Below are 10,242 nucleotides of genomic sequence, written 5' to 3'. Positions count from 1 at the left end.
AAAATTTTTGGGAGTTCAAATAAAAGTTCGCACGTTCAAGGATTTGATCATTTTTTTGCAGTTTTTTAGAAAAAAATCATGAAAATTTAAATAAAAGTAAAAATTATATACGAAAAATAGAAAAAGTAAAAGAAATGAATAGAAAAAAGAAAGGAAAAACGGTAGGAAAACCAAATGAAAACCAACTAGGAGCTTCCCACAACTAGACTGTGAGCTTCCCAAAACCGGACTACACTAGGGGCTTGTGGTGTCGCCTGTGGGTTGAGAGCAAATGAGAAAACAAAAATTGGGCCGAGTCTAGTATTGAGGGGGTGTGGGCCAATTCGTGTAAACACACTTTTAGTGTTGCAACGGACACCAAATAGGATTCAGGCGTGCCAGGTTTTTGGTTAGTGACCTGCACACGGAATAGGATTGGCCATACAGTACACCTGGTCTATCGAGAGCAACTAATCAACGAGTACTCCTTCGGGAGCACCCGCAATGGTCACTTTGGGAGGACTTGGCGTGCTCTCAGTCGCCGCCACGTATCGCGCTATGGATGCTCCCTCTGGATTCTTTTTGTACGCGTTTTCTGCCTTTAGATTATTTTTTCGGTGTTTTCGTCCCTTCGGGTATTCAACCGGTTTTTCTTAGGTTTTGGACCAAAAAGATTTTTTTTGCACGAAAAATGCCTTTTCAATTTTTTTTCCCACCGGAGACATAGTCGTGCCTCTCGAAAAGAAAAAGCATGTTTTCTTCCTTTTATGAGAGGCGTGGATTTACTACTCATGAAGGCACGAATTTGCTTCCATGAGAGGCATAGTCGTGCCTCTTCGGAAATGAAAAAAAACGTGCTCCCAATTTAGTTTTTTCACGAAAAAATTCATGAAAAACGTGCTCCCAATATGAAGTTTCTTGCTATTTCACTGCTAACTCGAGTGGTTGAATGAGTTTGAAATTATTCCGTGGGTGAAGTTTGTGATCGACTGATTTTGACTATATTTTTTAGGACATATTTGGTAGTAGTTGATTTTTGGTGTGCTGCTCATGTGTTCCTTACCGTTATAGAGATCTCCGGGGTAGAGCACTAGTGCTATAGTTACATTGTATTTACGTATAATATAGTACCTTTCTAATTTCTTTGTTCCTAACACTGTAAGTTTTAGTACTAAATTTTTGTGATGTGGCTGGCTTTAGTTTAAATTCTACACTTATAGAGACTTTCTTGTTATATAGACGACTAGAGTTACTCCTTGTGCACCAAATGGGTCACTAATGTCATGAACAGATCACCAAGCACATGCCCTTGATTTGTGTGAACGGATACATTCGCTCACTTGCTCCGATGTTCTTTAGTGCGGTGTTGAAATGAGCGATGACTTGTTCTGATGTTTTTTAGTTCGGTACATAAAATGAGCAGTGTACTAAATAGGTTATCTTACCCGCATCCTTGTTTTTGATTGATCCATGATCACCGCATAAAGTTTTGTCAACGATACTCCAAAGTAGCTTCCGGATCTTTTTTTGACTGGAGTGGGCATTGCGCCTACTGTAATACTTTGATGTTCTGGTTGGATTTGAGAAATCTTTTCTGAAGTTGGAGCAATCTTCTGATACACTCTGTGTAGTGATATCATAGATGCACGACACTACATCATACTCTGATAAAAATTTCATTTAAACCTACAGATTTTTACAGTTGGAATAAAAGGACCATTATTCCAGTAGTTGATGACAAGACATTAATAACTATTTCTATTAAAGCCTTCTGTTTATAGAAATGAGTGTCCCGGAAATAGTCACACTTATGAACAAATCAGCATTCTGAAGACATTGTGGTCTTTATTTTGGTAGAAGAGTGCCTTCGCAGAGATATACAGACTTAATTATGATCCAATTTAGAATTTATGTTGTGGAAAAGGAAGAAGCTTGGTGCCACCATGGAGCTGTGGCCGGCCTTTCTAATCCGTCGGAGGACTAGTTATTTGATAAGCTAGCTTCCTAGACGGATTCGTACTTGGATGTTGGACAGCACGCACCTAAGACAAAAAAAAGACATGAACACCATGCGACACGACTGATTTGAATATTTGATGGCTACACAAGCATGTCCCTCCTGCGTTTTTTCTTTCTTCTCAGCTGCGTTATTCTGGCCCTCCGAACGACCGATTTGAATATTTTGGCTGTAGTTGATTTTTTTTGGTGTGGTACTAATGTCTTTCTTACGGTTATAGAGAACTAGTGCTACAGTTGCATTGTATTAGATGTACAATAATTATTTTCTTTCTAATTTCTTTTTTTTTCTAACAGTATAAGTTTTAGTAGTAAATCTTTTGATGTGGTTGGCTTTAGTTTAAATTCTATAGTCAGGAGAATATCATACGGAAACCAATATTCAATGAGATCTTCATGTTATACAGAGAACTAGAGTTACTCCTGTGTAGCAGATGGGTTACTTATGTCATGAATGCATTCGCTCACTCGCTCCGATGTTCTGTAGTGTGGTGTATAGATGAACGACGACTTTTCTGATGTTCTGTAGTTCCATATATAAAGTGGCCAGTCTACTAAACAGGTTATTTACCCGCATCCTTGTTTTTGATTGATCCATGGTCACCGTATAAAGTTTTCTCAATGATTTACTCCCAGGTAACTTTCGGACCTTTTTTTACTAGAGTGGGCATAGCGCACACTGTAATACTTTGATGTTCTGGTTGGCTTTGAGAAATCTTTTGTGAAGCTGGATCAATCTTGCCATTAGTGTAGTGATATCATAGACGCACCACACTACATCATCCGATGATTAATTTTTCATTTAAACCTACAGATTTTTACAGTTGGAATAAAGTGAGGTTAAGATATTGTGATGGTGCGTCATTTTTTGGAAATGTCGAAGAGGATTTCTAGGTTGGCAGAACCATATGTAAATTATTTCTTGTTCCCACTTCATATAATTTAATTGGTTAGTTTCATCAGTATACTCATTATTCATAGAGTTTCATTCCACAATTACCTTTGGAGAAAAACCTTTGGTTAGTTTCATCGGTACTAGTTATTTGCGAGGAAATTTGTTCTGTTTCATCAACCAGTTTATGACTCATGCCTTTCTCACTATACTCGTTCTGTTGTTCATGAAATTAGTTTAGAAGCCATGGTATTTACTGAACAGATGTCTCTAAAAACAGGATAGTTGAGGCCAGCTTCCTACTAGATGGGATTTTTGCATATAATGTTTCTGTTTTTATCTCTTAACTAGGCGTCTGCCCGTGCGTTGCTACGGGAGCCAAAAAAATTGTGTTTGATATCTGGCAAACCAACTTGTGTCACCTACCCAGTGTCTTAGCTTCATCAAGTCCGATCTTCAAAGGTGTTTAGGCATACCCATTCCTCTGAAACTGGGTTTTGGTTTCCAAGTGAAAATGCGGATTTGCTCCAGCTTTGCCACATACATTATGACAGCGTCAACCACCTTATTAGAACTTCTAGGAAAGAAAGACAATGGAAAGTTGTAAAACACGAAGACAAACTTCATCTCTTGAAAAAACATATCATTGGCCCAAGATCATATATACTTCCTACAGCTTAGAGGAAAACTTGGGCGTCATATTCTATCCGCACTTATTGGATCCTCCAGTCTATTGCTGCACTTATGCCAGCGAGGTCGCCAGGGTGGGAGCCGTGTGGGTAGATCGAACGGCTGGCGTCCCCCCCAATGGATCCTATGGCAAGCCGCCCGACAACAGATGCCAACAGAAGCAGGCGCCATGGAAACCGCCCAATGACGGATGAGCAGGCGCCACGGAGAGAGGCCTTAACTTCAATGTTTTTAGCTTATGAGAGAGAGAGAGAGGGAGAGGGAGGGAGAGGGAGAGAGTGAGAGAGGGAGAGAGGGAGAGGGGGGAGGGAGAGAGAGAGAGAGAGAGAGAGAGAGAGAGAGAGACTGGTAGGAAAACCAAATGAAAACCGGACTCGGAGCTTCCCCACTAGACTGGGAGCTTCCCAAAACCGGACTAGACTAGGCGCTTGTGGCGTCGCCTGCGGGCTGAGAGCAAACGAGAAAACAAAAAATTGGGCCGAGTCTGGTATTGAGGGGGTGTGGGCCAATTCGTGTAAACACACCTTTAAGTGGCGCAGCGGTCACCAAATAGGATTCAGGCGTGCCAGGTTTTTGGTTAGTGACCTGCACACGGATTAGGATTGGCCATACAGTACACCTGGTCTATCGAGAGGAACTAATCAACGAGTAATCCTTCGGGAGCACCCGCAATGGTCACTTTGGGAGGGCTTGGCGCGCTCTTAGTGGCCGCCACGTATCGCGCTATGGATGCTCCCCCCGGACTCTTTTTGTACGCGTTTTCTGCCTTTAGATTATTTTTTTGGTGTTTTCATCCCTTCGGGTATTCAAGCGGTTTTTCTTAGGTTTTGGACCAAAAAGTTTTTTTTGCGCGAAAAACGCTTTTTCTTTATTTTCCCACCGGAGCCATAGTCGTGCCTCTCGAAAAGAAAAAAAAACACGTTTTCTTCCTTTTGTGAGAGGCGCGGACTTACTACTCGTGAAGGCACGGATTTGCTACTGCGAGAGGCGTAGTCGTGCCTCTTCGGAAATGAAAAAAACGTGCTCCCAGTTTAGTTTTTTCGTGAAAAAATTCATCGAAACCTCGCAACATGGAATGTAGTTTTGAAGATCTCAATGCGAGGAATGCAACAATGAAACCGGTTCAAAATTTGGAAGCATAGTTAAAGAGATAAAACCTTTGAATAAACGAATCTAAAAATGAAAACTCACGGATTGCAAGAAGTGGCGCGCATGCAGTGCACCACCTGAGTAGTGAGAGTGAGAAATCACTAATTGAGGAGTACTCATTGCAAAAATTACTCTCACATTCCCCAGGATGCGACGAGTGGCACGCTACATGTGCACCACTTGTCGCAACCCGGGAGTTTTCCCTTTTTTCGTACATCCGTTTATTCAAAATGTTTTATCTCTTAAACCGTGCGTCCAAATGTCAAACCGTTTTCGCCGTTCAATTCCTCGCGTTGAGATCTTCAAAACTAGATCCCATGTTGATAGATTTTCACAAACTTTTTCACGAAAAAAAAGCGGACGAAAAAACCAAACCGGGAGCATGGGGTTTTTCCCTTCTCGATAGAGACACGCGTACCTCTCGCGAAATCACAACCGTGACTCTCGCGGAAGCAAAACCGTGTCTCTCGCGGAAGGAGAAAAACAGAATACGCGTTTTCTTTTATCCGAGAGGCACGGCCGTACCTCTAGCGAAAAGCACAACTGTGTCTCTCACGGAAGAAAAAAACAGAAAACACGTTTTCTGTTCGTTTTCGAGAGGCACGACCATGAGTCTCGCAAAAGCACAACCGTGCCTCTCGTGGAAGCAAAACCGTGCCTATCGTGGAAGGAAAAAACATAAAACTCTATTTTTTCGTTTCCGAGAGGAACGGCTGTGACTCTCGCGGAAGGAAAGAAATTGGAAATGCATTTTTTTTTCTATTTCCAATAGGCACGGCCGTGACTTTGGCAAAAGCAAAACCGTGCCTCTCGTGGAAGCAAAACCATGACTCTCAAGATAGAAAGAAAAAAGAAAACGTGTTTTTTCGCACAATTTTTTGATTTTTTTTCCAGAAGCTAAGGAAGACTGGTGGAAAACCGAAACGTCGTAAAAACCCAGAAAAAATCTTCTAAAAAGTCAAAAACGTGTGCGGGAAAATAAAAAAACAAAATTCAGACGGAGCGCCCAGAGAAACACATGGCCGGCGGCTAAGAGTGCGCCAAGTGGCGTTTGTCGTTGTGAGGCTCCCGAAGGAGCGCTCATGACTAGTTGCTTCCGTGAGAGTGACCATTGTAAAGAGTACTCCATAATTATTGATTTTCTAATCTATCTGGGCTTTTGGACTACCCTGAGCTGGCCCTAGCCTATGGTGGAGCTGTTGAGCCTGCTCTATTAGCAGAAAAAAAAATCTGAGATCCTGTCTGATTAGAACCAACGACGTAAACCCTCAAAAGAAAAAACCAACGACGTAAGGTTTGAATCTATCACCAACAGGTCCGAACGTTGTACTAATTGAGCTAGCTTCAATTTTTATTAACGACAGGATAATAGCTTGAAACAAGCGGTCATAAGAAATTTGTCCATCCCTGTTAGCCACGCGAGCTGTGAGTTCCCGGAGAACGGACGTGTGATCACAGTGAGCTGCAGTCGGCTCTTTGGAAAGATAGCTCGTCCTTGGCAAGGTCGTAGAGCAGGTGCATGTTCTGCAACTGGAAGTTGCCGATGACGCTCATGCCGTTGGATGTATGCATCACCATGCATGACGTGGAATTGTCCAGCCGCACCCAGTAGTTCTCCGGCGGCAGCACCATGTCTGCTCCGCCACTGAAGTGAAACACCAAGGACGGCACTGACTTTTGCTGCGCCACCGCCACACACAGGTCCATTCCAGTGCCAGTAGGTGGCGACACGAGGCTCCCGTTCAGCTGCCTCTGGAGCTCCTTGCTTAGGGGCCAGTAGGCCCCATGGACCAGAGCCGTAATGGGGTTGCCTGAGTCAATAATGACCCCGCCGCTGCCGTTTTGTTTCACAGCAAACACCGTCGGTGGGATGGACACTCTTGTGTGTCCCACGCTTATCCCGGTGAGTGGGACGTAGTAGAATGGGTACTTTTTTTGGGACTTGCACGAAAGACATGGACATCACGGGGCTGCCGCCGCTAAGGCTCGCCGAGGCGCCGACGAAAAGATGGCTGCTGGCACCGGCGGTGGCGTTGCTGCGCAGATAGGGGGTGTGACAGTAAGAAATTTTTTTGGCGCCCACCTGAGAGATGAGCGACAGGGGGCCGCGGACAAGCCCTATGAGACCGGACGCCCCGTGGAGGGACCCCGGAGTGATCATCAGCGAGTCGACGCAGCCGAACGTGAGCCTCGCCGTGCCGTTTTGGAAGGCGAAGACCTCAGTGCCAATGGACCCTCTGGCGACGCCGGCGCCATAGAAGGCCCCGAAAGCACAGCCGCCGCCCCTGGCGCAGGAGTGCTCCTGGTTGGCCAAGCACAAGGTGTCGTTGCATGCCACGGGATGGAAGCTGTCCGGTTGGACGCGTTATAGTAGGGAAAACCCTGCTTGACGCAAGATCCTTTGAGGCTGCAGGTGGAGCACTGCGTCCAGATGAGGTCACTGCCTGTGTCGACGATGGCCTCAGCGCGCTGCAGTGGGTTGCCGATCAGGTACTCAGCGATGTACTGGCTGGTGTTCCAGTGGACCGGCACACTCACGTCAGCAAAGGACGCCAGGCGCTGCCGGCTCCTGGCCATGGCCCGCTGCACGCGCTCCGCCGTGGTGTAGCTCCCCTTGCCATCAACATGGGTGAGCTCCATGTGGAACCCCGCGCTAGTACAAGTAACTAGGGTAGCAGCAGTGGAGCACAACACAACAACGATCAGCACCAGGCTTATTTCCATTGTTTCACTCGTTGGTTCGGTGCTGGCTCCACACCATGTTATAGCTTAATTGCAACCTGTGGCCTCTATATTTATATATGCAATCTCTACTGCTCCCTCCCTTCCTAATTATAAATCCTTTTAGAGATTTTAATGCGGACTACATATGAAGCAAAATAAATGAATGTACACTCTAAAATATGGCTATATACATCTGTATGTAGTCCGTATTGAAATCTTTGAAAGGAATTACATTTAGGAACGGAGGGAGTATTAAAGGTGAATCTGTTTGTAGTCGTTTGCACACAACCACTAATGCAAAAATATAGAAACAGAGTGCAAGTCAATTTAAAAATCAAGCCATTAATGTAATTGATTAGACAGTTAAATGCACAATTAATTAGATCATGTTAAATAGGAATATTTTTGCACTGAATCAATTTGAAAATCGATTCATGAATATGAAGGCTGTTAATTAGGCCTACAGATAATTAGAAGTAGCTAATTTTCTAGTTAATAAGACAATTAATGAATTAAGTAGAAAATTAATCACACCGAATAAATCATACAGCCATTAATGCAAAAACGATTTGAAAAACTAGCACCGAATCCATTTGAAAATCAAATCATTAATACAAAAAATTAGCCAGGCGGTTAATTACATCTACAATTAATTAGGTTCATTTTAAAATAGATCTTTTCGCTTCGAATCTCAATTATTAGGAACGAATATGTACGTATTTGTTCGCCCACAACCATTAATGCAAAAAATAGAAATAGAGTAATGCAATTAATTAGGTACATTTAAATAGATTTTTTTTCGCATCGAATCAATTTTAAAACTAAGTCATTAATGCAATTTATCAATTAGGCAGACAATTAATTAGCCCTACAGACAATTAGAAGTACTCCCTCCATCCGTATATAAGCCTGATGCGTTTTTATAGGCTAATTCAGACCACATGTTGGAGTAATAAATATGACATGCAAGTTACATCAAGCACACCGTTAAATTCATAGGTGGAAGGAGTTTCTAACGATATCATTTTCATATGATACATCTCATATACTATTAATTTTATCAATGGTCAAATCCAACCTCGAAAAACATATTAGGCCCTATATATATGGATGAGGGAGTAGGGATTTTCTTCGCCTGAAATCAATTTAAAAGCGCTCGCGGGTGAGGAAGGCCAGCAGACTTTTGCTGACGTTGGCGAGTACCAGCAGACTCTCAGGGCATGGCCGAGCAATGCTTGCCACCATGAAAAATGGCCAACAAGCCCTCATGATACGGGCGACCAAGTGTTCACCCAGATGGATGGCGATCGTGCTCAGCAGGACGTCCACACAATCGAGGGTCGCTCACTAGAGGACGACCAAGTACTGAAGATCGTGGGCTCCAATTGCGCCTTTGAAGAAAATGGTGACGATCGAGGACAATCGGTCACACGAAACCATTTTTCAAATATTGTTCCATCCCGTAGCAACGCACGGGTATGTAGCTAGTTTGGATAATAAGCGGAAACAAACCAACTGGCGGAGGATCGATTATGATACATTCGTAAATTAGTGCACTAGCTAGTATAATCAAGTCTGGGGTGCCGGCTTGAACCTTGAATTGGATTGGGCGGGCTTCCTTATTGTCAAATCCCAGATTTTTCCCAAACCTGGTATGTTAAAAAAAGTCACAGGGAATAAAATTTTTGCTAGGAAATATCTATGATTGCCTATGATTGGTTGCGTGCGACTTTGTTTTGCTTGATTGTTGCCTAGAAGGGATAAAATCCCACCATCAGTAGTTGAAACCCTAGCAAGCCTTGGTAGATACCAAACCATTTGAAATATTATTGGGCACAAGGCGAACCTTAGTAAGTCCCAAGAATATCCAAGCCAGTTAATTTTTGTATGACTTGAGTTGGATTCGTTTTGAAAACAATTCAAAAATCAAAGGGAAATTATTTAAAATGTCTTTGCAATTATTTTGGCAGGAAAATGAGTTCAACAAATCTATACAATGAGCTCGACCCTATGGCATTTTTCTAAACTCAATTTGAAACACATTTAGTTTTGAAACCAAATTCAAATTCAAATGGGAATTATAAGTGTAGGAATTATATGTCCAAATTGCCTAAACAAAATTTTACAGAAAACCGCCTGAACTTAAAACACACATAATCTACATATCCAAATTCGGTGATTCATTTTGCAAAATGGCCCTAATGAAATGTACATTCACCCTGCCCAGAAACATTTCACTTTTGAATAATTTAAAATTTAAATTCAAACATAATGAATTCAAATTGAAATAGGGTATAACTTGCAAATTAAAAATCCAAATAAATTGATTCTTTTTTTGCAAATTGAGCCTAGAGAAATATAGTTTCATGTCAAAACACTTTAGTTCATATGTGAATAATTTAAAAAATATATTTTAAACATGATAGAGAAGAGCCCAAATTTCAAATAGAAATTAAACCTACATTGGTTAAGCTTTGAAATATAAATTGTTTAATAAGAAAATTATGATACAAATGAGTTCAGAAACTATAATATGGACTTTAGTTATTAGTTGAATTTAGGAAATCCAAATGATATTTGAATTTAATTCAAACACACTTCGATCATAAGTTTGAAACCCTAGGTCTAATTTAAATAAAACTAATGCAATATGGTTTAATTAACTAAATTAGACCTAGTAAATACCTTGGAGTTAATAGTTGACTTTAGGGAAAGATGAGCTCAAATTAAATCCAAATAAAGTTAAAAACCAAATAAAATGTATTTGTGAAAGTTTAAAATTGTTAGAAAAA

General features: G+C 41.8%; 1 pseudogene; it reads right to left on the bottom strand.

The window, feature by feature from the left end:
- Positions 1 to 6,178: 6,178 nt before the first annotated feature.
- LOC123172404 (aspartic proteinase nepenthesin-1-like) lies at positions 6,179 to 7,450 on the bottom strand (annotated as a pseudogene).
- Between the last annotated feature and the right edge of the window lie 2,792 nt (positions 7,451 to 10,242).

This window comes from Triticum aestivum, unplaced genomic scaffold (genome assembly GCF_018294505.1).
Source record: "Triticum aestivum cultivar Chinese Spring unplaced genomic scaffold, IWGSC CS RefSeq v2.1 scaffold34471, whole genome shotgun sequence".
Taxonomy (NCBI): domain Eukaryota; kingdom Viridiplantae; phylum Streptophyta; class Magnoliopsida; order Poales; family Poaceae; genus Triticum; species Triticum aestivum.
The sequence above is the reverse complement of the archived record's forward strand: the minus strand, read 5'-3'. Positions and strand labels throughout refer to the sequence as shown.